This window comes from Marmota marmota, unplaced genomic scaffold (assembly GCF_001458135.2).
Source record: "Marmota marmota marmota unplaced genomic scaffold, marMar, whole genome shotgun sequence".
Taxonomy (NCBI): Eukaryota; Metazoa; Chordata; class Mammalia; order Rodentia; family Sciuridae; genus Marmota; species Marmota marmota.
In genome coordinates this window covers 12,969,020-12,994,802 of record NW_026000005.1, presented here as the reverse complement: position 1 = coordinate 12,994,802, position 25,783 = coordinate 12,969,020, and positions in this window count along the sequence as shown.

Genomic DNA, 25,783 nt, shown 5'->3' with positions numbered 1-25,783 from the left:
CCGCTGCCCAATCTTATTTTATTTTAAAATACTCTATTTTGATTTGCTTTTGGAATACCTGGGTTTTGTTTAAATGTAGCTTTTTTTAGAAGGATACATGAATATTTGATTTCTGGATCTCCTCCCTGTTTAAGAAGTTCTGCTATCTTCCTTAATATCTAATAGGAATCTTGGTTGGGTGAAATATTTTTAGGTCAGAATATATATTTGCCTCAGGATACTGTTGCTTAATCCTCTCCTGATATTGAGAATTTGAAAAGTCTGAGAATAAGGTGGATGTTCCTACAAATATTTTATTTTGACATATTTTTATGTAATTAATTATAATATTGTTCCTTTATATATTCTAAGTACCATGACCAATTTCCTTCTCATTTATTGTCTTTATCTCTGTTCTTAGATTTTCCCAATTTTTTTGTTTTATTCTGGAATCATTTTTATCAGTATTTCTATTATTAAGTCAGTAACAACTTATCTTCTGTACCTGAAATTACTTCTGATTTAGTTATTAATCCTAAAATAGTATTTTTTGTTCTCAGAATGTATCAATAAGTTTGAAATTTTGCATTTTGTCATTTTGATTTGCTACTTTATTGAATGCATGCTTTTATTAATTATCAGCACATTTTTTGAGAATTTTTTATTATTTCTTCAATGACATTTTTAACTTGTATGGAATGACTCTGTGTTTCATACTGGTTAATACTAAGTTTGAATGTACTTTCACAAACCAGAAACATCTGTCTTCCATTCTCACTTACCCTTCCTTTCACATATTAATACTGATAACACCATCTTGCTTTTCATCCTTTTTTTTTAATTGATGCATTATAATTATACATAATGCGGGAATCATCATAACATTTCCATAACATGCACATAACATAATTTGGTCAATTTCATTCCTCAGTACCTCTACTTTCTCTTCTCTCCTCCCTAGTATCCTTCCTCTACCCACTGGCCTGCCTTCTCTTTTCATGAGATCTCCTTTTCCTGTTTTCTTTCTAGCTTCCATAAATGAGAAAAAAAAATCATATATAATCCTGTACTTTCCGAGTATAGCTTAGTTCATTTAACATGATTGTTCTCTAGTTCCACCCATATTTCTGCAAATGACATAATTTCATTCCTCTTTATGGATGAATAAAACTCTATTGTGCATATATACCAAGCTTTTTTATCCATTCAACTGTTTCTGAAGTATCCAAACTGTGAAAATACTTTTTTTTAAATTAACCTTCCTTAACTTACCCACAAAGTTATATACTGCTACAGTTACTTAAATAATTATTGGTTACCTAATACTGACTATGAAATATATACAAGTTATGTAGGGTGGGGAAATTATATCTGCTTTTATTTAGTCTTTTTGATGTGCCATCATTGTATGTTGATAACACATACATAACACACAAAGACAAACACTGCCTAGTCAACGTGACACATACAGTGTGCCATCACAGTCATTTTAAAATATTTCTAAGTGTCCAAGACTGATTTATCCCCAGACACTAAGAAATAATTATCCAGCTCCATTGGATATGTTAAAAGATGGGTGGTAACCATGAATTTTCAAAAATTTCATCTTCTCTTTCCCTGAATGATCAGTAAGAATACTAAGTTGAAAAGGATGTATTTCAAAATTTGTGATGGATTTCTTATTTTTCTAAATCCCGGTTTAACTGTGGAGATACTAGGGCCATTGGTATCTTTAATCATCTGTATATCTCTATTTATTTCTCCTCTAGAAGACTTTTGTATCTTTATTTTTAGTATCTAAAATTTCATGATATACCTTTCTGTGTCTTTTAAAATTTATCCCTTACATTATATACGGTATGTTGTAGTTGCTTTCATTTTTAATAATATTTTACTTTTTTAATGAGTATTATCTATTCTCTCATATAAGCAATTTATCATCTCTAGAACCTAACTTTAAATCCTTTATTTTTCATGTTTTTGCTAACTTATAACCTTCTATTTTTTAAGAGTTTTCTGACGTTTATCATTGAACCTGGTAAAGACACTTTAATTATGCTGTCATGTTTTAAATTTCCAAGAGAATAGTTATATTGAAGTGTTATTTTTAAAAATATTTTATTTGTTTGTTTGTTTACTTGTATGTGGTACTGAGGATCAAGCCAGGTGCCTCACATGTGCTAGGCAACTGCTCTACCACTGAGTCCCAGACCATTGGAGTGTTATTTTTTTGTTGTCATAATCCAAATACACCTTTTTCTATCTCCTGGGGGATATTGATGATAGCTCTAGTTTTTTTGAAATTTTTCTCTTTGCCATTATTTATATTTTTATATTTTTTTATAAAAAATATAAAAATATAAATATTTTTATATATTTTATAAAATATGAAAATATATTATTTTTATATTTTTTATTTATATTTTATATTTTTCTCTGAGGTAATATTTATTTCAGATTTAAGACTCTATATTTCATGAAAGTTTTCTTTTAAGTGACTTTTTTTATACTTCATTTATAGTCACATTTCAGAAGTAACTAACTGAAACCTTCCAGTTCCTGGATGGAGTAGATTGAAGATTAGGCTTCAAAACAAAGTAATAAGATAGTAACAGATATTTGATGGAGGTACTAAGCAATGTCTTCACAGAGTGATATTATAATGTAATTTATTGTGGGAAAGGTGAAAATATATCTCCATGTCAGTATTTGAGATTTAATTATGTGCAGAAGTAGTTTCATTGGTGAACATGTAGATGTTTCTGTTCTGAATCTGTGTTTCAAATGGCATCTCACAAGCATTTTTAGTTATTCAAACTATTTAAAAAGCTTAGAGGTTAATAATCTCCTGTTGTGTGAGGTTTGAAATGAATTTGTTTTCTTAATATGCATTATTTGATTGTGATTTCATGCCTAATTTTTTATATGTAACTTATATAAAGTAACAAAAATAACAGGCAAAATCCCTACCTAATGTAATTTAGATTCTGGAGGATCTAGGATAGAAATACTCCTCAAATTTTGAGCCAAATAGGGTGTCATCACACATCATGCTTCTTCACAGCAAAGGAAACAATCAATAATGTGAAAAGAGAACCTATGAAATGGGGGGAAAACCTTTGTCACTTGCTCCTCAGAGAGGTATTAACTTCCAGGATATACCAAGAATTCAAAAATTTATTACAAAAAACAAATGAACAAATAATCAATAAATGGCCAAAGAAACTGAAGAAATACTTTTTTTCATAGACGAAATCTGAATGGTCCATAAATATATGAAAATGTGCTCAACATCTCTGGATATTAGAGAAAGGCAAATTAAAACTACATTGATAGTTCATCTCATTCCATTCCAGTCAGAATGGCAATTATCAAGAAGTAACAATAAATATTGGTGAGGATGTGGAGAAAATGTTCACTCATACTTTACTGGTGGTGCTACACATTGGTGCAACCACTCTGGAAAGCAGTATGGAGATTCCTCAAAAAAAAATTAGAAATGGAACAAGCATTTGAACCAGTTTTCCCACTCATCAGTATATATCCAAAGGACATAAAACCAGAATATTGCAGTGATGAAGCCACATCAATGTTATAGCAGCTCAATTCACAATAGCTAAGCTATAGAACCAACCTAAGTCCTCTTCTATAAATTAATGAATAAAGGAAATGTGGTATATATACATAAATGGAAGATTACTCAGCCATAAAGAAGAATGAGTTTATGGCATATGCTAGTAAATGAATGGATCTGGAGACTATTATGCTAAGTGAAATAAGCCAGTCACAGAAAGCCAAGGGTAAAATATTCTCTTCGATATGTGGAAGCTAACCTACAATAAGGGGTGGCGGGGAGAGGAAGAATAGATGTTCACTAAACTAGACAGTGGAAAATGGAGGGAATAGAGGGGGGATCAGACAAGGAAAGACAATGGAATTAATCTGATATAATTTTTCTGTGTACATTTATGAAAACATCACAGTGAATCCCACCATCATATATGGCCACAAGAATGGGGCCCTAACTAGAACAAGATATATTTCATGTTTGCATAATTATATTAAAATAAACCAGTTAATAAATAAATACATATCTACAGTGTCATCCTGTCCTTGGCAGAGATCAACAAGTTGTCTTCCCCAGAATTACCTCCTTCCACATCAGGTTTTCAAGAGTTGAAAAGAAGCTGGTCAACATTTATACAAATTTTCCAATAAGCTGAGTTGGGGTTTATTCTCTCCTTCCCCTCTTGACTGACAGGAAATCTAGTTAAAAATAGATTTTAAGATGACTTTGCAGAACAATCTGATTGCAGCAGCCACTTTGTAGTACATACACATTGCTGTTGTCAAATACAAATCCTACATATCATTTTAGTAGTAATTGCTCCTTAAGGAATTAATCTGCTATGCTTACTCATTGTTAAAAAATAATGTGTATATAAAAATGTTTATTGTTGCTTTTTTTATTTTGCTGTGGAACAAAAAGGGAAGCTAGTCTAAATGTAATATAGACCTCATAATTTTAAAAAAACACCATGAAAGATAAAGATCATATTATACGTATAAAATGTTCACTTACCCATAAGAAGTAATTTTAAATAATTTTAAATCTGTATGCTCAAAGTAACAAGGATTCAGACACATAAAAAAATGATGAAACAACAAAAAATACTGACCATCTATCATGGTACAATATTTCATTGTGTCTTTCTCAGTAAAGATTTTTTACTAAATAACAGTTTTTTGGAGTTAATTCTTTGAGCATTTCAAAGCATATTTGTTCAATGTGTTTAATGTAGTAGTTTTTAGAATATTCACGAAGATGTACAACCCTTTCCACAGTTAATTTTAGAACATACTCATCAACTCATCCTGTTGAATTGTATACCTCTCCCTTTATTCACAATTGTTTTTACTTTTATGTTTTGTTGCTGTGTCATTAGGTGCAGATAGTTTTATAATATATTCTTTTTGATGGATTGACCCTTTCATTATTATTGAAGTTATATCTTTTTATAATAACAATTTTACTTTGAAATACATTCTGTCTGATATTATTATAGCTACTCCAGCTTACTTATGTTTGCTATTTTCATTATAAATATTTTTTCCATCACTTCTTTTTCTTATTCTAAAATGTGTCTTTTGCACCCAACTTGTAATTGGATCTTGCAGGGTTGTTTTGTTTTTGAAGTTTTGTTTGTTTTTCATTTTTTAGGTGCTGAGGATTGAACCCAGGATCTCATACATGCAGGTCATAGATTCGAACATGGATCTATGTCCTCTGACATGGATCTTATTTATTATCCATTCATGTTTAATGTTATTACTGGTATTGTTGACTTTTTTATTATAGTTTTTCATTTTGTTTTCTGAGTGTCATGGAACACGGTGAATAAAGTTCTGAACTTTCAAAACAATTTTGAACCAATCTTAATGTTGTGGTCCCTCTCTAGCCCTGACATTTCAAGATTTCTTTCTAAGTAGTGAGCTTTTGGGAGGTTCTGCATTCTAGGACATTTTCCTTTCTTTTTCTTTAGGCTTAAGCATCAGTTTTCTCTTGTCAGCTAAGACATGTTGATTACACAGCCTATCCATCATCACTTTCTCTGAAATGCTGTGGAAAATCATTCAGCAATCATCCATAAAAATTTCTATGTTGTTTGATTCTTTAATTACAATCTGTTAAAATATTATTTGAAGAAACAGTTTATATACAGTCAAATATTTCTACATTTATACTTAGTGAATATTAGTTTCATTATATTTTTAACAGTATATGCAGGTTTTTGTTTTCACATGAATGATATATAATTGTTCCATAGTCAAGTGATGACTTTTTCAAGGGGCTGATTGCAATTTCTGTAGGTTTCTAAGGTCTATAATTTTAAGACCTATAATTTTAAGACCTATATTTAAGGTCTATAATTTTAATAATAAAATTATTATTTTATAATAATTTTAAATTTATTATATGATTATATGAATGGAATTTCTCAGCCGAGAGATGAATGATAAGCTGGAATAATTTGAATTAGTGTTTAAAAGTAAAGGGGGAGGCAATCTTACATTGTGATCTCATTTGGAATACAAATACAGAATTCATTTTCATATTGATTATACCAGTTACATCATTAATAATCACAAATCAGCTAACATAAGTCTCTCTGTCTGTGAACAGATTTGTGAGATTTTTCCCCTGAAATCTATTTTCACAGTAATGTATGCCTCAGAATGAATAATTTTAACTTAATAAAAAGAATAGTAATAGTAATATTTCTTCACTCTCAGAAATAAAGTGAACCATCCTAGGTAGAATAATATATATCTATATCAATATCTAGCTAGAAGAACATATGTAATACAAGTGATATATCATATATACATTATAGCCATACATATGGCTATAGACATATGCTTTGAGCATACCAAGTAAAATGGTTTCTTTAATTTTGACATTAATTTATAAACAAGTAATTCTTAATACAAATTATATCTTGACCCATTTCCAAAATTAACAAATCATAATGAAAAAATTCTTAAACATGTGTAAGTATATCAGATAACTGTTTAAAAATATCCTCCTTTTTCCCTCTACTCCAGGAAATGCATATACATTCCCATATATTTCTGATGTGGGTTCAGTAAATATTGCTTGCCTGGGAAGACCGCATGATAGAAGATAGGGAGAGTGCTGGTTGTGATGGCACATGCTTGTAATCCCAGTTGCTTGGGAGGCTGAGGCACGATGATCTCAAATTCAAAACCAGCCTCAGCAACTTAGCGAGGACCTAAGCAGATTAAATAGACCCTATCTCTAAGTAAAATATTTTTTAAAAAATAGACTGGGTATGTGGCTTAGTGGTTAAGTGTGGCTGGGCTTGAACCCTGGTACCACTTTTTGAGCTTCCTCTGCACATGAGGAAGAAGATCTTCTCATAATAGTTGCCAATGCCTCGCTGGGTAGCACAGAATGAAAATAAACAGCGCACATACTGTGGTGTGAAGCAATGCCAACTTGACATGCCAACCTGAAGCAGAATCACACCTGCAGGCCCACTCATTTTGGTACAAAATAAATGCCTGTATTTTATGTTACTAAGATTTTTATGGACCTTTGTCACTAAATTGGAAAAAAGATATAGGACAGTAAAATTAAACATGTGGCATTGGTTTAGGGATTGACCAGTGTACTATAAGGGCATTTATAACAGAAATCAGGGAGAAAATGAAAAGAAAAAGCAGGAAAAACTTGAAGGAAAAACCATTACCTAAATTATATTTAGTAGGAAAACACTGGCAAACCATAGCCCACTGCATCTTGTGAAACAGGAAATGAACACTTTTTGTTTACAATTTTACATTTCCCTGAACTCTCAAAATTGGCCCTCAATCTATTCAGAATTTCTTAACAAAAATGTACTGGGACTCCACTTCAAGTTCCTATAAATGAACTTCCTAAATCCAACATAATTGAAGATTTTGAGTTTGTATTCATTTCTCACACTCAAGGGAGAAAGAAGTCGTCTCTATTGACTAAAAGTTCAAATCGTTTCTCTCTAAGACTATATTGACTGAGGAATTCAATCATTTTTTTCCACAACTCCCAAAGATAGAGTTTAATGATTTTCTAATATGAGATGTATACAGGATCAGAATGATCATTATCAAACTATTTTAAACATCTATTTTGAACTTTCAACCAATATGTTCAGAAGGAAAAAATATATTTTTTCCTCCAACATTAAGCAGATTTGATATTAAAACATTCAATCAGTCCAAACTTGCTTTAGTTTTACTAGGAATTCTTCAGTAAAATTATCAAATCTGGGAGAAAAGAGGTAACTATAACAATAAGTCATATTTTTCTCTGTAGGGATGAAGAGAAATTCTTTAATCAATTCACAATTTGAAGCAGTTATGATCTTGTTTCAAATAAATATACTGAAATTAGTCAAATCGGGTACATTGAAAGATATTCTGAGACTCTGAAGGCCTCCTATCAGAAAGCATAAGCTGATTTAATTTGTGTTTTAAATATATTGTATTCTAATAGGACTTTGTAGTTTCACACTACTTGTGAACAAAATTAATTTCAAAGGAAAATGTACATGCTAATTAGAAACATATAAAATTGGCAAGATTTTTTTTAAATTATTTTTTTGTGTAAAACTCATGGAAACATGTAATTGAGAAAAATGACAAAATGGTGTTTTCTGAAATATATATATATCATTTTAAGTATGTTTCATAACTACCACAAAAGGATTACTAAGCATATTTTTTATCAAATAAAACTTAATATATTCACTTCCTTTAAGTGTAAAGATAAAGGGCACGCACAGACAAAATTGGAATACAGAAAGAATCAAGAAGAGATTTTTAATATTTTGTTCTCATTGTCTCAGCCAGGTTATGCTGCTGTAACAAAATGCCACAGATGAAGTGGCTTATAACTAAAACATTTATTTCTCAAGATTGTGAAGGCTGAGAAGTCCAGCATCCAAATATGAAGGTTTGGTGTCTGGCCCACTTACTGTTTTATTGATGATGGTCTTACTGTACTCTAACATTGGAAGGGCCAAGAAAGCTCTTTGTGGTCTCTTTTATAAGATTACTTATCACATCCCAAAGACCCTACATAATAATATCACATTAGAGATTATGTACCAAAATGTGGAGTTGGTACATAAGAATTGTGGAGGGGACATACAATTCAATCCATAACACTAGCATGGAGAAGAAGAAGGAGAAGAAGAAGAAGGCATTTAAGAGAAGGGAGGACAGAGGGGTACATAGCAACACTAGGATGATGTTTTTGTTGCCCGACATTTAAAGGTGTTGAACTGAATTAAAACAAGAGTTGTTTTAAATCCAGGACAGCTTGGTCTTGGCCTTGAATTCTGCCAGCTAGGGAAGGTTGGCACAGTGCAGGGAAAGGGACAGATCCAGGTCCCAATGCCTTAGCAGACTTGTTCCTATGGGGCCTTTAATAGAAGAGTGACACTCAAGCTCTAGCTTTCACTTGAACTTCATGAAACCATATTCCAGGAAGAAGATGATGAGATAGAATCCTTTATATACCAGGAGATTTCCTTGGCAAAACAATTTAAAGGAAAGATTACCCAAAGTGTTCTCTCGTTTCTGTTTTTGTTTCAGTTGATTTATAAAAAACTTCAAGTTAAAAAGACTAAACATTTCAGATCTCAGACATGGTATAATTCAGTTTCAATTATGCTTTAATTTACACCCAGAATATTAATTGTAACCAAGTATGTCTCAGGTTTAATGAATTAGAATAATGAGGGACCAGGAATGTAGCTCTAAGATAGAACACTTGCCTAGTATGCCTGAGGCTCTGAGTTCAATCCGAGGACCACGAAAAAGGGGGGGAAATGAAAAATAAGTAAATAAATAAAATAAAAGATTAAAACAATTATCATGTTTTAAAAGTGTCTAGTCTACAACTTTGAGTTCTATGTTTACAAATCATTCATTCCAACCATTACCTTGTTTTTCTTACTGATAAAATTTGGTTTGGAATGATACGTTTAAAAGACTTAGACAACATTATATTAAAATATCTTAAATAATTGAAATCTCCCTATTCCTGTCTTGAAAAGAACAAGGTTAAAAGAAAAAAAATACTTGCCCTTCAAGAAAATTAAATAGTATAAAACAATCAAAGAAAAGTTAAAATTATGTTGTTGAGGCAATGGATGTAATTAGCTTGATTGATTTTTTTTTTCTATAATGACTACATAGATCAAAGCATCAAGTTGAGAATTTACATAGCTATGTGACAAAGTGCTTTCCTTGCATATCCAAAATCCTAGGTTTGATATCCAGTAGTGCCCCCAAAAGTTCAAATCATAATATTGTATTCCATAAATATATACAATTATCATTTTTTTACTTTAAAATAAGTGAATAAGTAAAAAGTAAGAAAACTGTAACTATAAATAATGCAGTTTAAAAAGTAATAAAATTTTGATTGGCTTTTAAAATATGGATCATGAACATAAAAAATAGGATCAATTTATATATGATTATTCTCTCAGGAAGAACTAAAAATATTTATTAAGAACCACTAAATAATATTGCTTTTACCAATGTATTATGCCACTTCTTTTGAAGTTAACATACTTATCATTGGAAATCCACCTATAGTTTATATTACGTATACATTTATACTGGCAGTTAACTCTCTAACTTTTTCATGTACAAAATATCCCATAAACGGGCTGGGATTGTGGCTCCTCGGTAGAGCACTTGCCTTGCATACATGTGGCAGTAGTTTGATTCTCAGCACCACATAAATAAATTTTAAAAAAAGGTATTGTGTACATTTACAACTAAAAATTAAAAAAGGAAGAAGCTTTAAAAAATCCTGTAGTGATGCAATGAGTTTGTATTATATGCGAATGAATTAGGAAAATATATTTTATATACATTAAAACATATGGTTGAAATATTGTATATATTCAATTGGAAATCTCATTGAGTTATTTTTTATTTTTCCTAATAAGTAAGTTTGCCTGCTAGAGCTACAGACAAATATTATGTTCTTTAAACAACCTCTGTAGCATAAGTTATTTGTTACTTCTGTGACTCTTATTAAAATACCTTCCAGGAAATAGTTCAAAAGTAAAATAATCTATGTGGTAGAAAGTTAAATGTCACTTGTTTCAGTTTTTCTATTAAACCTAAAAAAATAGGTGACCATTTATTTTTTCACATAGGAACCAGGATCCTCATATGTCCAAATTCACAGTGTTTCTTTTAAAATATGTGTGAAATCATACTAAGAAAATATTCAACTTGAATATAAACATGCTGCAAAGATTTAGGATCTTAAAGATATTTTTGTCTTATGATTATAAATTCATATAGGAAATTCATTATGTTACAGAAACCTGCAGTTATGCTAGCTATCAAAAAATTTATAGTTTAAAGATTTGAACAGCATTTTTTTATAACGGATTCTTTATTGTTTTCCTGATTAGTCATTAACAACAATAAAATAAAACAAAGATAGTAAAGCCACCATCAGCCCACAAAAGGATATATGTCTTTGTTGGTTTGGGCTCTGGGTGGAATGAACAAGGATAATAAGTCTTTATTGAGTCTTACTTTTCACATCTGCCTACTCACAAAAGATTGAATTTGTAGTTCTCAGTACTTATGTCACCTAACAACTTCAAATGCATTCTGAAGTCTATAATGGTTATGCATTAGCTATTTCTCCAAACCTCTGCCAGGAGAAAATAATAATCCTCTCCTGAAGACATTCTTGAAAATTAGATCTCAAATCATTCCTCAGAAAAATTTTCAAGGCACAAGAGATTACAATTTTAAAAAATTACACAACCTGTCATGAATGAGAATTAGCAGAAATTACAAACTGAAGAATGAAAATCACAGAGAAAGCAGACATTGAATTTATCTGGTGCCATTTATAATAGAAATATGTTCAATATATTTGAAAAAATGAAATAAAGTATTGATAGCACAATGAAGAAAAGATAGATGATCAAAATTGACCAAACATATTTGTAACAGAATCAAAAAGAATTTCTAAAAATGAGACATGTAACAATTATCATAACTTCACCTCATCCACAGGGAATATGTTCCAAAAACTTCAATAAATGCCTGAATTCATGGATAGTACTAAACACCATATATAGATGATCTTCCACTTACAATGGCTTTCCTTATGATTTTTCAAGTTTATAATGGATTTATTTGGATATTAAATGTATATTTGACTTTTATTTTCAACTTTAGATGGTTTTTCACATGCATAATTCCATCTTAAGTCAAACAGTATCTGCACTGCTTTTTTCCCACACACACACACACACACACACACACACACATTGTATGTATGTAGATAGATAGATAGATAAATTAAGCTTTATCATAGGAGATCTCCAATGATAAAGCTTAATTTATGACTCAGGCACCATAAGAGGTTGACAATAACTAATAATAAAATAAAAATTATAATAATACATTGTATTAAAAGTTACCTGAATATGGTCGTTCTCTGCTTCAAAGTCATCTTTTGAACTCTATTCTCTCTTCTTCTTGTGATTATGTAAGATGATGAAATGCTTTTGTGATGAGATAAATGAGGGACATCTTGCACTGTGACCATAAATTCTGCAGTTGACTATGTGACAGCAAAACTAGCCAAAATTTCTTTTTTCCTTCTTAACATCTTCACAGGTAGAAGAATCATTTTTACCATAGATCTTAAGAAACTCAACACACAATTTTTTTTATTCACTATCAAGTCAAAAATTTTCACCTTTTCACTCAGAAGAAACACTTTATGACTTCTCTTTGTTGTCCTAAGTTGATATTATCACTCCTCTTCAGCTGTGGAACTACTATTAAGTAAAATAAAGGTTACTTAGCTGGGTGCTGTTGGGCAGGCCCGTAATACCAGAGACTCGGTAGGCTGATGTAGAAAGATGGTGAGTTCAAAATCAGCCTCAGCAACTTAGTGAGACACTTGCAACTCAGTGGAACCCTATCTCTAAATAAAATCTATGGGCGTGTCTCAGTGGTTAAGCAACCCTGGGTACAATTCCCGGTACTCAAAAATTAAAAATAAAAATAAAAAAATAAAGGTTACTTGAATATGAGCACTGAGATATCTGGACAGTCAATCTTATAATTGAGATGGCTGCCTGGTGTCTGAAGGGAAGAAAGCATATCAAGCCCAGACACACTGGACACAGGAATGATCCAAATCCCAGATGGGGAAGCTTAAAATTTCCTCATACCACTCAGAGTGGTGTGCAATTTAAAACTTATAAGTTGTTTCTCTCTGTAAATTTTCATTGGATAATTTGAACACTAATTGACCACAGGTAATTGTAATCATGGAAAGTAAAACTATGGAATGGTGGGGAATTCTACTAAACTGGGTTATAAATAGGCACAGCTAAAGTGAGAATTAGCAAACAAAACATAGCTTTCATAGAACTATGCTGAATGCAGTGGAGATGGACAAAGAAATAGAAAATGTCAAAGCAAATTTAAGATACAAAATTGTAGAATAAGAACACTAATTTGATCACAATAAGGCAAGAAGAGAGAATTCTGGCAAAGAAATATTAAAAGAGAAAACCACTTAACTTTATCAAAATTGAGAAAAGATGCAAATCTTAGATTCATGAAGCTGGAAAAAAACAGTCAATGCTTTATACAGCATATTAGGCCTGAAAATCACTGAAGACCTAAAACATGTTTTTAAAAATAGCCAAGATAAAGGGAAAACTTGAAAAGGGGAAAAAAACTATATCTGAAACTCCAATAATAATTAGCAGTCAGAAAAATAATAAATATAGTTTCCCAGAGTTTCCATAGTAATCTCTCAGTATCTCTAGGATATAATACCAAAGTCTGCTTGTTTCCAAGTTCTTTATATAACAAGAGAATTGTATTCACCTATAATCTATGCACATCCACAAGAACACTTTAAATCATCACCAGATTACTTATGGTATCTAATATAATATGAATGGTATGTGAACAGTTTAGGAAATAATAACAAGAAAAATGTACATGTGTTGAGTATAGACAGCAAATAGTTTCCCCATATTTTTGCTCCATAGTTAGACAAATTCATGGATGTGGAACCTGGGGATATACATATATATATATATATATATATATATATGAAAAATGAAAACAGAAGAAATATTTAAAATGAAAAGTAAATGTTAAGCATTTGCATTTCATTAGGAAAAAAACAGATGTTTCTGTAATGCTAAATAAAACTGTATAAACAATAAAATTTCTACATTGTAGTTTTAAAATGTCTACATAGGTAAAATGACATATAAATGAGGGGAGGTGAGAGAAGAATAAATTTTACTCAGGTCCTTGTTATGTTAAACAGTAAATATATATATGAGTGCGTAAAGAAGTTCTAGGGTGACCAGGGAGAATAGAAATAGTTTGTGTAAATCAACTGCAGTGGAAGAGAAAATGGGGAACACAATTAATTTCAACATTAATACGTGAGAAAAATCTTACTAAAGCAGAGCAAAACAAATTCACATATATTAATAATTACAGTTAATAAATATCAACTAACTATAATTTAAAATTCATTAAGGATTAAGAAAAAAGGGAAGAAAAATCTTGTTATGTGTAGTTTAGAAAAGGTTTATCTGGTCAGTCAGTGCCAGTCATTACTAACCAGAGAGAACAAAACAAAACAAGAAAGATGTCTTTTGCAATCTGTGTAATTAAATTAAAATGCAATTTCCCATAATGTCTATATTAAAATTTTAAGTACATGAAAAAAAAGAAAAGGTTTACCTGTCATGAGTGCCCAAAATGATTAATATTATATTGAGATACCTTGATAAAACTTTAATCAAAATACAAGTGAAGTAGTATATTAAAGTCATAAAATTAAATTAAACAAAGAACAAAAGAGATAATTAGAAGTCGCAAATATATTTTAGATAGACAGTATTTTTAAATGAAATAATATGCATTAAATAATGTAGTTTTATAGAATATCCAAGCAAGCACTAACAGAAGCAAGCAAAGAAAACTGCTTCACCAAAAACGTGGGAGATTGTTACTTACTCCCTTTGGTGATCAATTGATCTAGAAGACACAAAAATTAGTAAAGATTTTGGAGATTTACAAAATACCATTAGCAAGCTTTTTATATGAGCTATATATGAAACCCTGTACCAACACTTACGCAAACACAGAAAAATCATTAAAATTTAAGATAGAGAAAAGTATACAATTAAATATGCATGTATGCATATGTGTGTGTTTATGTATATTTTTTATAATTCAATTCATTAACAAAAATTGGCATAAGAGAGCGAAATGAATCTAAGGGATCAGTTGCATGAAGGAGGAAAGGGATTATAATTACATGTAATATTAAAATCTTAAACTATGTTGTAGCAACATGCTGTAGAAAAGTTATCGCCCGACCCCATCTCTCAGCCACAGCTGTTAATTCACAAAATACTGGAGAGAGGCAATGGGGGATTGAGAAAAGACAACCAGGCACACATAGAGACAGAGAAAGCAGGGGCTAGGTAGGACACTACCTCCTGATGGAAGATGAATGACCCAGGGCTAGTACATTACATTCTTTATGTAGGTTTCATCAAAATGGTATTTGTGGGAAAGTTTCAGCAAAGCAGGCAATCTGAAGGACACAGGACTAGGGAGACATTAGGGTTGTCTTCTTATGCGCAGAATTCTGAATCGATAGGATTTGGTGCCTGAGTTCAAGGTTCCAAGTGATATAGCTTTGTGTCTCTGCAGAGAGCCTTCTCCAGGTGGGTGTCACCATAACTGGGCCATACTGATCTGCACCTTTGCACAGGAAGCTCCCAGCACTATGCAACCACCATGAAGCAGAGGGACGAGATTCAAATCACCACTCTCCACATTATTCTTTCTTAAAATGTACATGTATATATGTAAAGCCATAAGAATAAAATGATAAAGCTTTATAGAAAAACAATTTTAAATTTAAAATGATAGAATGTATTAAAATATATCAAAACTAATACAAATGGTGATTCTCTAAAACCATTTTAATTTCAATTAATTACAATAAAATTTAGTTGTTTTAAACATAAAACAGCTTATAAAGAAGAGATCGATATTAGTGTGTTAGGGATGCCATAACAAAATACCACAAATTGGGTGACTTAAAAAACAGAAATATATTTTCTGGAAATTTGAAAGCTAAACTCTGAGATCAAGGTGATTCAGCATTTTGTTTGTTTGTTTGTTCTTTGGTTGTAGTTGGACACAATGTCTTTGTCTTATTTATTTATTTTTATGTGGTGCTGAGGATTGAACCCTGAACCTGACACGTGCTAGGTGAACACTCTATGCTGAGCTGCAACCCCAGCCCTGCTTGTTGTTGTTGATTTTTATTTATCTTTTTCCTTCTTTGCATGGTGGTTTCTCTTCTCTCCCCATGTCTTCACATGGTTTTCCTCCTGTGTCTGTGTCCTAATCTCCTCTTTCTATAAAACCATAGTAATATTAGATTAAGACCGACCCCCACAAACTTATTCTAAATTATTTAACTTTCTATGTAAACTTCATTGTGGTAAGAACACCTAACATGAGATCTGGACACTTGGGAGATTTTTAAGTGCACACTACAGTACTATTACATTTTCGCACAGTTGTACAATAAATCTCTAGATCTTCTATCTTGCATAACTGAAATTTATTTTTTGGTTAGCTATTTGCATATTCCTCTCCCCTTAATCCCTGGCCATCACAACTCTATAATCTTCTTCTATGGGTTTGTCTATTAAGATATCTCATAAAAGTGGAATCATACAGTGTTTGCCATTCTGTGACCAATTTATGTCACATAGCATAATATTCTCAACGTTCATTCATGTTGTTACTTATTACAGAATTTCCTACTTTTTTAAAGATGAAGGTCAGTCCACTGTTTAAATATACAGTATTTATAATTCCTTTACTCATTGATAGGTTGTTTTCACATTTGGGATATTATAAATAGTGCTTCAATGAATGTGAGAGTATTAATATCTCTGCTGGATGTAATGGAGTAGAATTTTTAATTTTTTCAGAAATGGCCATACTGATTTCTCTAGTGGTTCCATCCACCATTTTGCATTTCCACCATGAATCAGTGTTCAAATTTTTCCATAACCTTGACACTTGTTGTCTTTTTTTGTTCTTGTTTTTATATTAATAACCATCCTAATAGGTAAGTGGTTTTGATTTTCACTTCCCTGATGATTAGTAATATCAGACTTTTCATATATCTCTTAACCATTTATTTATACAACTTCTTTGATTTTTTTTCTTTTTTTGTCTTCCATTTATTTATTATTTTTATTTGTTTATTTTATTTTTTTATTTATGTTGGGGGTGGTACTGACTATTGAACGCAGAGGCACTCTACCACTGAGCATCCACAGTTCTTTTTAATTTTTGTTTTAACACAGGGTTTCTCTAAATTGCTGAGGCTAAACTCAAGCTTCCTATCCTCCTTCCACAGCCTCAAACATCACCAGATTACAGGTCTGTGCCACAAAAACTGACTGAAGACATTTTTGTTTAAGTCTTTTCCCCATTTTTTTATGAGCCGTGTTTTTTTTTTTTGTTAGTGAGTTGTAAAAATCATAATATATATTTAAAATTAAACTCCTATCAGATATAAAGTTTAAAATATTTCTAACCTTCAGTCAGTTAAATTTTCACTGTATTGGTTGTGGTCTTTTTTTAGTTTCTTCTGTGTCTAAGTCTTTTAGTGTGATATGGTATCACTGTTTTTTTGCTCTCATTCCCTGTTGTATTTATGATTGTCAAAGTCAATGTCATGAAAATTATCTCATACATTTTCTTGTATGAATTTTCTAGTTTCAAGTCTAACCTGTGGTTCTTATATCCAGTTTGAGTTGACTTTTGTGCATAGTATAAGAATCTGTTACCAATTTTATGCACATGGATATCCGATTTTGCCATCACCATTTATTGAAATTTCCCATTTGTGTAAACTGTTTTAAGTAAAATTAGCATTTTAATGAAAGGATCAATGACCATATACGCCTGGATTTGGGGGAGGGTTACCTATTCTATTTCACTGGTCTGTATGTCTTTGTCTTTATGTCACTACCATACTATTTAAGTGCTGTAGCTTTGTGCTATATATTGAAATCAGTAAGTGCAATGCCTGTAATTTTAAACTTCTATTTCAAGTTTGCTTTGACTGTTCAGAGGCTTTCATGGTTCCACATTAATTTTAGAATTGCTTTTTTTCCCCATTAGTACTAAAAAAAAAAGCCATTGGGATTTTTGACAGGGTTTACATTGAATCCCAGATTGTATGGGCTCTTCAAAAACGCTATTTTCAAAAGCACTCATTCTAAGGTTCTGGGGGATAGAATTTCAACATATAAATTTAGGGAGGCTACAATTCATCTCATAACAGAACCCCATTAAGAGAAAAATCTCCTTTCCTCATTAATAATTCCCAAATTTATTTGAAATTTTAATTGAGAATCTCATTGTCCTAACTTAATGTTAGAATGGCACTTAATATTAACAATTAATATTGGATGATGAAAGCATTTAAAAGTCTCACTACCTACATGACATTGAACAAAAATATCTAAATTATTTTAGATATTATTTAATAAGAGTTTAAGTCTGACTTATCTACACAACTAAATCCAGCAAAAGAGTAAGAAAATTTTTATTTAATGCTCTCTCTGAATGGGTGTATAGATAGAAAGATAGACAGACAAACCAAGGTATAGATATATACATAAATATATAAACATGAGCAAGATATTTATATTACCTTTTATGAGAAATGAGTAAAAATAATGTGTGTAAGTGTATATAGTGATACCAAATGAAAGTACTGAAATTCTACACAATAACAAATGGTAAATACTAAATATCACCGGATAGTTTTATTTTTAATAAAACAGGTTTTACAATTTTGAGGCCATTCTATTACAAAAAAGCCAAAATACTTATATTACCAGTATTTTTAATAGAATATCATATAAATAATATAAATAAGAAAGAGTAAAGAGAAATGTTAAGGTTAAATTTGATTTTGAAATAGCAGTATATATATATATATATATATATATATATTCAGATGTTAAATTATATATTGTATGAATACACACACATGTATCTGTATGTATAATTTAACATCTGATTTGGACATAGAATAGTCCTAAAAGCAGTGCATGTTAATCTCCTGGTGTTTATTTATAAATACTATTTGAGACTAAAATGAATCAGACTTCCTTTGAAAAATGGCTAATTCCAGGTCCAGTGCAGGAAAATTACAAATTGAATCTGGAAAGTTTGTTGTACCAGATAGCACAGAAGTACTACAAAGTTGATGCAAAGATTGGTATAATGACATAGTAGCTCACTTGAAGGAAATCCCATCTCTGTTTTTATTGTCATTTGAGTATCAAAAATAATAATAATAATTATAACGGACTAAAATACATTTAATATGTGCATATTCATTAGTCTATACTGCTGTGAAGAAATCAGGAAAATAAGATAAAATGCAGCATTGAAGGTGACTCTGATGCCAACTCCTTCTTTAAAAATGGTAATCGAGTGGCAAATTAACTATTTATTCTCTTTTTCTAGGTACAGTTGTTTAATTACATTTTATCAATAAGAGATGGCCTTACTCTTATAGAAAACATTCAGCTAATAAGTATAAAATAAAATATTTGGCAGACTTCAATTAAAAAAATAAAACTAAATACAAAAATATAATCAGTGGATGGAGAAATCATACAGTAAAATGATGTTGGAGAATACAACATTCAAGTGTGTCCAAAATGTTCCTTTGAAATTATATATATAGTTTTAGAATTTTATTATCTAGTAGCTATCACCTCAAAGGAGTAAAACAAATGCCACATGTAATAGGATAAATTGAATTTATAAGACTACACATCCGACATAATATGAAATACAAAAGAATCCCTTATGTAGCATTATGGTCAGAAAACTCTCAACTTAAATCTAATAAATACTTTAGATATAATTTACAGTTTATAGGATACTCAGAAGATAGAGAAACTGGCTATAAACACCATGAGGAAACAATCACGTAAATCCAGCATTTGGGGCAGTTTATAAGACATCTAGTTTAATCTTTCCAAAATGTTTATGAAAGAAAGCAGAGGCAAAACATTTCAGTAACAAGATATAATTACCGAATAAAATTTTTCTTGAATCCTGGTTTGAAATGACTCAGTTTCAAAACACAAATGTCTCAGAGCTTTCAGGAATGAAGATTTAGGGTACTCTACCAGGTGAAGAAACACAGCCAGATGAGTGGCTTGTTTTAGGCTCTGGGAGTACAGGCTGGGTGCAGAAGTAACTGGGAAGGTGCTTTAACTATATAGCCAGTTATAATATTAAAGGTTATAATTTCCATAAATATTTCTCCCTATTTACTTGTAAATGTTTGTGTGTGTGTGTGTATATATATATATATATATATATATATATATATATATATATATGGCAATGTCTTTGTTTTCTTTCCTCCATTAGTCTCTATCATATAAGAGGTATGGAATTTATGTCAGTATTTAAAAATGGTTAACTTTGCATCCTCATATTTAAATTATGTAATATGAGCAATGGAGTTTATATCTTTGGAGGACTTTACCTATTTGGGGGAAGGGATTAGTGTGTTTCTTCAGTAGTCATTAACAATCACCTTGTTATTGTTTTTATTTGGCATGTAAGTGTGGAGATATATATATAGATGCCAAGTTAACAAAGGATGGGCTCCTCATGATTGATAGATATGTGGTTTACGCTTCACTGTGTTAAATTATATCCTAACAGCTAGCAAAGCATAGATTTTTCATAGTGTTTACTTAGTTAAATAACCATACTTCTTTGGCTTAGAGGGAAACTCAGTTTTTTTCATTAAAAACATTGGGTTTCCCAAAGTATGTCTATGAGGGTGTTTCAGATAAGACTGGCATGTGACTCAGTGGACTGAGTGGGAATATCTCCTCATCTGCTGGAATAGGATCCAAATGGAGCAAATCGGCCTATGAAAGTCAGATGACTACACTCTTTCTGAAGATGCAATAGTTTCTTCTCCTGCTTTTGGATGTTTAGGTTCTTCAGTCTTTGGACACAAGGAATTGTATCAGCACACCACTGAGCACCCAGGCCTCTGTATCTGAACTGAGAGTTATACCATTGCTTTCTTGGTCTAAGGTTTTTGAATTTGGACAAATACGTGTAACCAATTTTTCTGGTCTTCCAGCTTGCCAGTGGCTGATTGTGATACGTTTGAGGTTCCAGAATTGCATGAACCAGTTTCTGTAATTAATCTTTTCGTTTCTTCATTTCTCTCTCCCTCTCTAGACACACACACACACACACACACACACACACACACACACACACACATCTTTCTTGTTAGAATTCTGTTTGCATCACTAATACATCCAAAAGTATGGAAATGTGAACAAAACCCACAACTTGTTAAGACCCAGACACTCTGGATTCTGGAATAGTCTTTTTCTAGAAATGACTTTATACATGTTTTAATGGATATTATCATTTTTAATTTCACATTTTGCACTTGAGAAAGTAAAATACCTCTAAAGTCAGCCATATTTTATTGACTGATTACATCCTTAAAGCCTGACATCTTCAGATAATGAACTGAGACTTAGGTATGCAGAAGGAACGATATTAGTCAGTTAAGAACACAAAAAGGTGTGACTAAATTCTAATTGAGATAAGAAATACAGAGTAGAATCACAGGATGAATAGAAATAACTCTAACTGGGTTAACAGTGACTGCTTTACTGCAGAATTGAATTCTAAGTCATGATATGAGAATGACAAGAAATTGACCAAGTTAGGCAAAGAAACATGGTGCCAAGGAGAGAAAACAGAATTTATAAGTCTTGAGATAGAAACAAACCTGGATTTTCTAAGGAAGTGAGAAAAGACAACAGTGTCCTTATCATTGGGAATAAGAAGAAACGCTATTAAGGTAAGATTAGAGAGGCTGCCATGGAAGGTCCTCCATGATCTTATAGGCTATGGCAAGGAGTTGGATTTTATCCTAAGGTTGTGATGGCCCATAGAAGTGTTTTAACATGAAGATTGAGATGTTCAAATGTATGCATAAACATACATATAAATACAAGTTTGTGCACAAATTTAATTTTTCTTCTCTGCATAGAGAATAGGTAGGACTGGCAAGAGAACAAGTGGGGAGATCAGTTGGGAGTCTATTGGAGTGAGCACCAAAGAAATGTTCCTGGATTGGACTAGTCTTGGTTGATAGCAATGAAGACAAATAAGAATAAATATTTTATAAGTTTAATAAAAAACATATCATCAATTATTTTGTGTGAGGTAAAACTGTTTTCAAGAGTGACTCCCAATCTTTTGACCTAAGCAAAGATCCCTCCTGCAAAACAAGGCAAAGACTGAAAGTTCAGTCTTAGGCAAGTTAAATTTGAAATGTCTGTAAATCTCTCCAAGCACTATAAATTAAAGTCCTAGATCCTCTGTCTAGCTTTCTATAGTCGTCATATTTCCCACCTCATCTGTGAAAGAATATTTCCTTTTAACCTTTGTATGTACTTTCATATCTCTTTTAACATTGTTCCTTGCAAATACCTACCACATTTACACATTTATTCTTAAAAGATATTTCTTTCTTCCATCATAATTATTTGGAATTTCCTGAGTACTTCTTTTAATCCAGGTCTTCACATGGGTATTTATTACAGTATGTTAGTATGCCTTGACTTGAAACACATTTATCCTTTCAGAAAGCTGCATGTAGGGAATTCAACTCTGCTCATGCTTTCTAAAACTCAACCATTGTATTGCATAATTTGAGACAGGTACTAGTTTCCCTCCATGGTGATCTTTGCTGCATGTACTTCAGTCTAGCAGTTCAGTAGAATCCATGACTTCTTGTGAACACTGTTTTAATGGCTACTCTCCAGGCCTTCATAATTGGCGTCTATTTGATGATCAGCATAGCTCAGAGGTGACACTAATTCACAGATAGTCTACTTCTAGCTGAGAGCAGCCTTTCTGTTGAATCATTTTGTACAGTAGCTTGCCAAGAGTTATACACATGAAGACTCTTCATAAATGCTTTTGATGATGAAAGGATCTAAACTTTGTTTCAGGCAATGCCAAGTGTGTGTGGCATTTTCACAATAAGCTTTGCATTCTGTACTGGGAATGAACTTCAAGCAAAGGAATTTTCTCATTATAGAGGTTTTTAAATAGTGATGTCTAAATTCTCAAGGGGAAAAAATCGACTATTGATAATGACATTTTTATCACAATTATTTTAAGTAATCCAATAAATTAAAAAGTAGATATATAAATGATTATAGTCCAAAAAAGGAAATTGGCATGATTTTTTCTATAAATAAAAAAGAAAGAATAAAAGCTTTTCTAATGAAATAATTGCTCTGAATTATACCAATTGCTTAATATTTGATAGACATTAGCAGAGTTACTTCCAATTTAACCTCTAGGTACCTTCTGCATTGACCTCTATAGAAGCCAACATCTGTTTATGGAGAAATGAATATCAGTGAATTGTTCTTTTATTATGTTAATATCAGCTTAAGTTAATTCCCTGCTGAGAAGGAAAAATATGACTTGAACAATGAAAAACATATGTTTTGGAAAGACAGTTTGCCATCAAACTACACCAACAATTTAAATGATTAAAATGTTTCTATAAACATCCTTTTCCTTGTCAGCAATGGATGAAGTGCACTTACTCCCTATTGTTTTATTTATTTTTTTGAACAGATGTTATTGTCATGAAGGAAACTTATTTTTACAATTCTATAATTAAAACCATATATTATTACCTCTTTTGTCACATATATTAAATGAAATACAATTATTTTGATAGCTAAGCTTATGTATGAGATTTTTTTCTTAATAGACAAATAAAACTTACCTGCAGCTTGCTTATTTTGAGTGAATAGTGTAAGGAATCTTTTATTTTCACCTTGATGGAAATAAAATAAATACAGTTCAGAATAATTTCCTTCTGGAATGTGCATTATAAAAATGAAAGTGTCAATAGTTAATCAGGTTCTAACTGGTTACTCTGCTTAATGACAATGTCCATACAAATTCCCCTTGAATTAGAAAGAAGTTAAAGTTGTACATAATGTCTTAGAAATTTCACATCTCAATCAATACCTTCAGCTGGTGTTTCCTTTGAACTTCTTTTACAGAATGAATTACTGATAGTTTAAATGTTACATTTACATTTATTATTCCCTGACATAATACACAAAACCACTGAGAAAGTAGTAGTATTTCAAATTAGGTCTTTGGAAAGAAAGTTTGAACAATGAGAAGTTTCTTAAAAGAGGTAAGACAAGTAAGAATTGTGTATTTTTAGGCTATATCTTTCATAATTTAGAAGGCACCAAAAAGCTTTTTTAAAATATGACTTTCTATGTGACCCATCATTTTTTCTTGGCCATAAGGAACAGAAGAAATATGTTTCTATCACACTCCAAAAAGAAAATTATGTAGCAATAGCAAAAATTAAAAAAAAAAAAAATGTGTGGTTTTGTGAAAATTAAAAAAAAAAAAAACTCTTTGGTAATCATTATTCTCTGAGTTCTGTAATCTTTGCTTTCTTATCATTCTTAATCTCTTGCAAAATCAAAAAGTTTGTAATGACTTTATTATTTAGTTGAGAACTGAACTTTCCTATTTAAAATCTCTACACTTTGGAGCATCTCCATTTCCCAATACTTCAGTGTATTTATGTTCATTTGTTCAGCAAAGCTTGGATTCAAGTTTAGTAGTTATGTTTATGAGACCTTATTCACTAAAGCTAATTTAAAATCTATGAAAAACTAATAAATTAGTGTATGGGTAACACTGAATTATGATATTTTCATTAAAAGAAAATGGGTTTAATCCAATGAAAAAACCTGTTAAACTAAACATAAAACATCTACAGAGATTAATATTGAGACTACAGGCATAAAAATGCATTAGTTTATGAATTTGGTTATAAAAAGAAATGTCCCATTTGTTTTACTTGTTCATTTTTCCTTTTAAGTAAAACAAATTTGATTTCTGTTATGATTCATTAATGGCAGAGAAGTTGAATGTTGATTTGTAGGTTAATATTTCCCATAACATCAACACTCTGAATTTCATATAGTTTTCATTATTACACTGAAGTCAAATCTTGGTTGAAAAATAATACACTATGTATCTTCTTGTTACTATACTTTTGCAAAACCAAATTTCTAGAGAGTCATACCGTATAAGTGGAAATTTCTGTACAGAGACAGAGATACATAGTAGGAAAACATAGATACGGCCATATTCTATCTAAATGACCCTGGTTAAATTTTTAGGCTTTATGTAGCCTTAATTTCTCATTTATAAAGTGTAAAAAATGATACTAGTGTACTAGTTTTGTTTTGGGACCAAATAGTATATTAAAAATCCATAAAATACTTTTTGTCAAAATTACCATCATGTAAATGATACATATTTTCATAATCAACCTAAATCTTGGGTAAATCAAAGTTTCATAGAGTCACTGTCTTATCTGAAGAATATTTTTCAATGTGAACTAACAAAGATGGTTTGAACATCTACTATCCATGCAGCAATGCTTAAATACTTTGAAAGCAATTTAGACAATTAGTATAATGTGATTGATACCCCTTAATTCATTTTTAGAATATAATACAGTTTCTAGTTAGCTTTTAAGAATGCATTTCACTTCAGAAAGATGAGAACCATTTCATTATCCCTTGCATTTTAGATATAAAATTTCAATATTTCATTTAATACCCCCTGGTTTATGACAACACTCAATCCAGAGATGAAACCCAGTTCCTTGAACTATTATGAAATTTATCAAACACAAGCTCATGTCCCATGACATCCTTTAAAAAAAGACTTTTTGGTGTCACTGGAGATCAACCCCGGGGCATTCTTCACTGAGCTGTATATTCAGCCCTTTAAATATTTTATTTTGAGATAAAATTTTGCTAAATTGCCTACGCTGGCCTAGAACTTTCAATCTTCTAGCCTCAGCTTCCCAAGTAGCTTGGATTACAGGTGTATTCTGCCTTGTCCATCTCCATTATTATTTTACTGAAAAATCTCATGGTTCTTCATGTTAAGCCATTTTCTTTATTATAGCCAAAAAAAAAAAAAAAAAAAAAAAAAAAAAAAA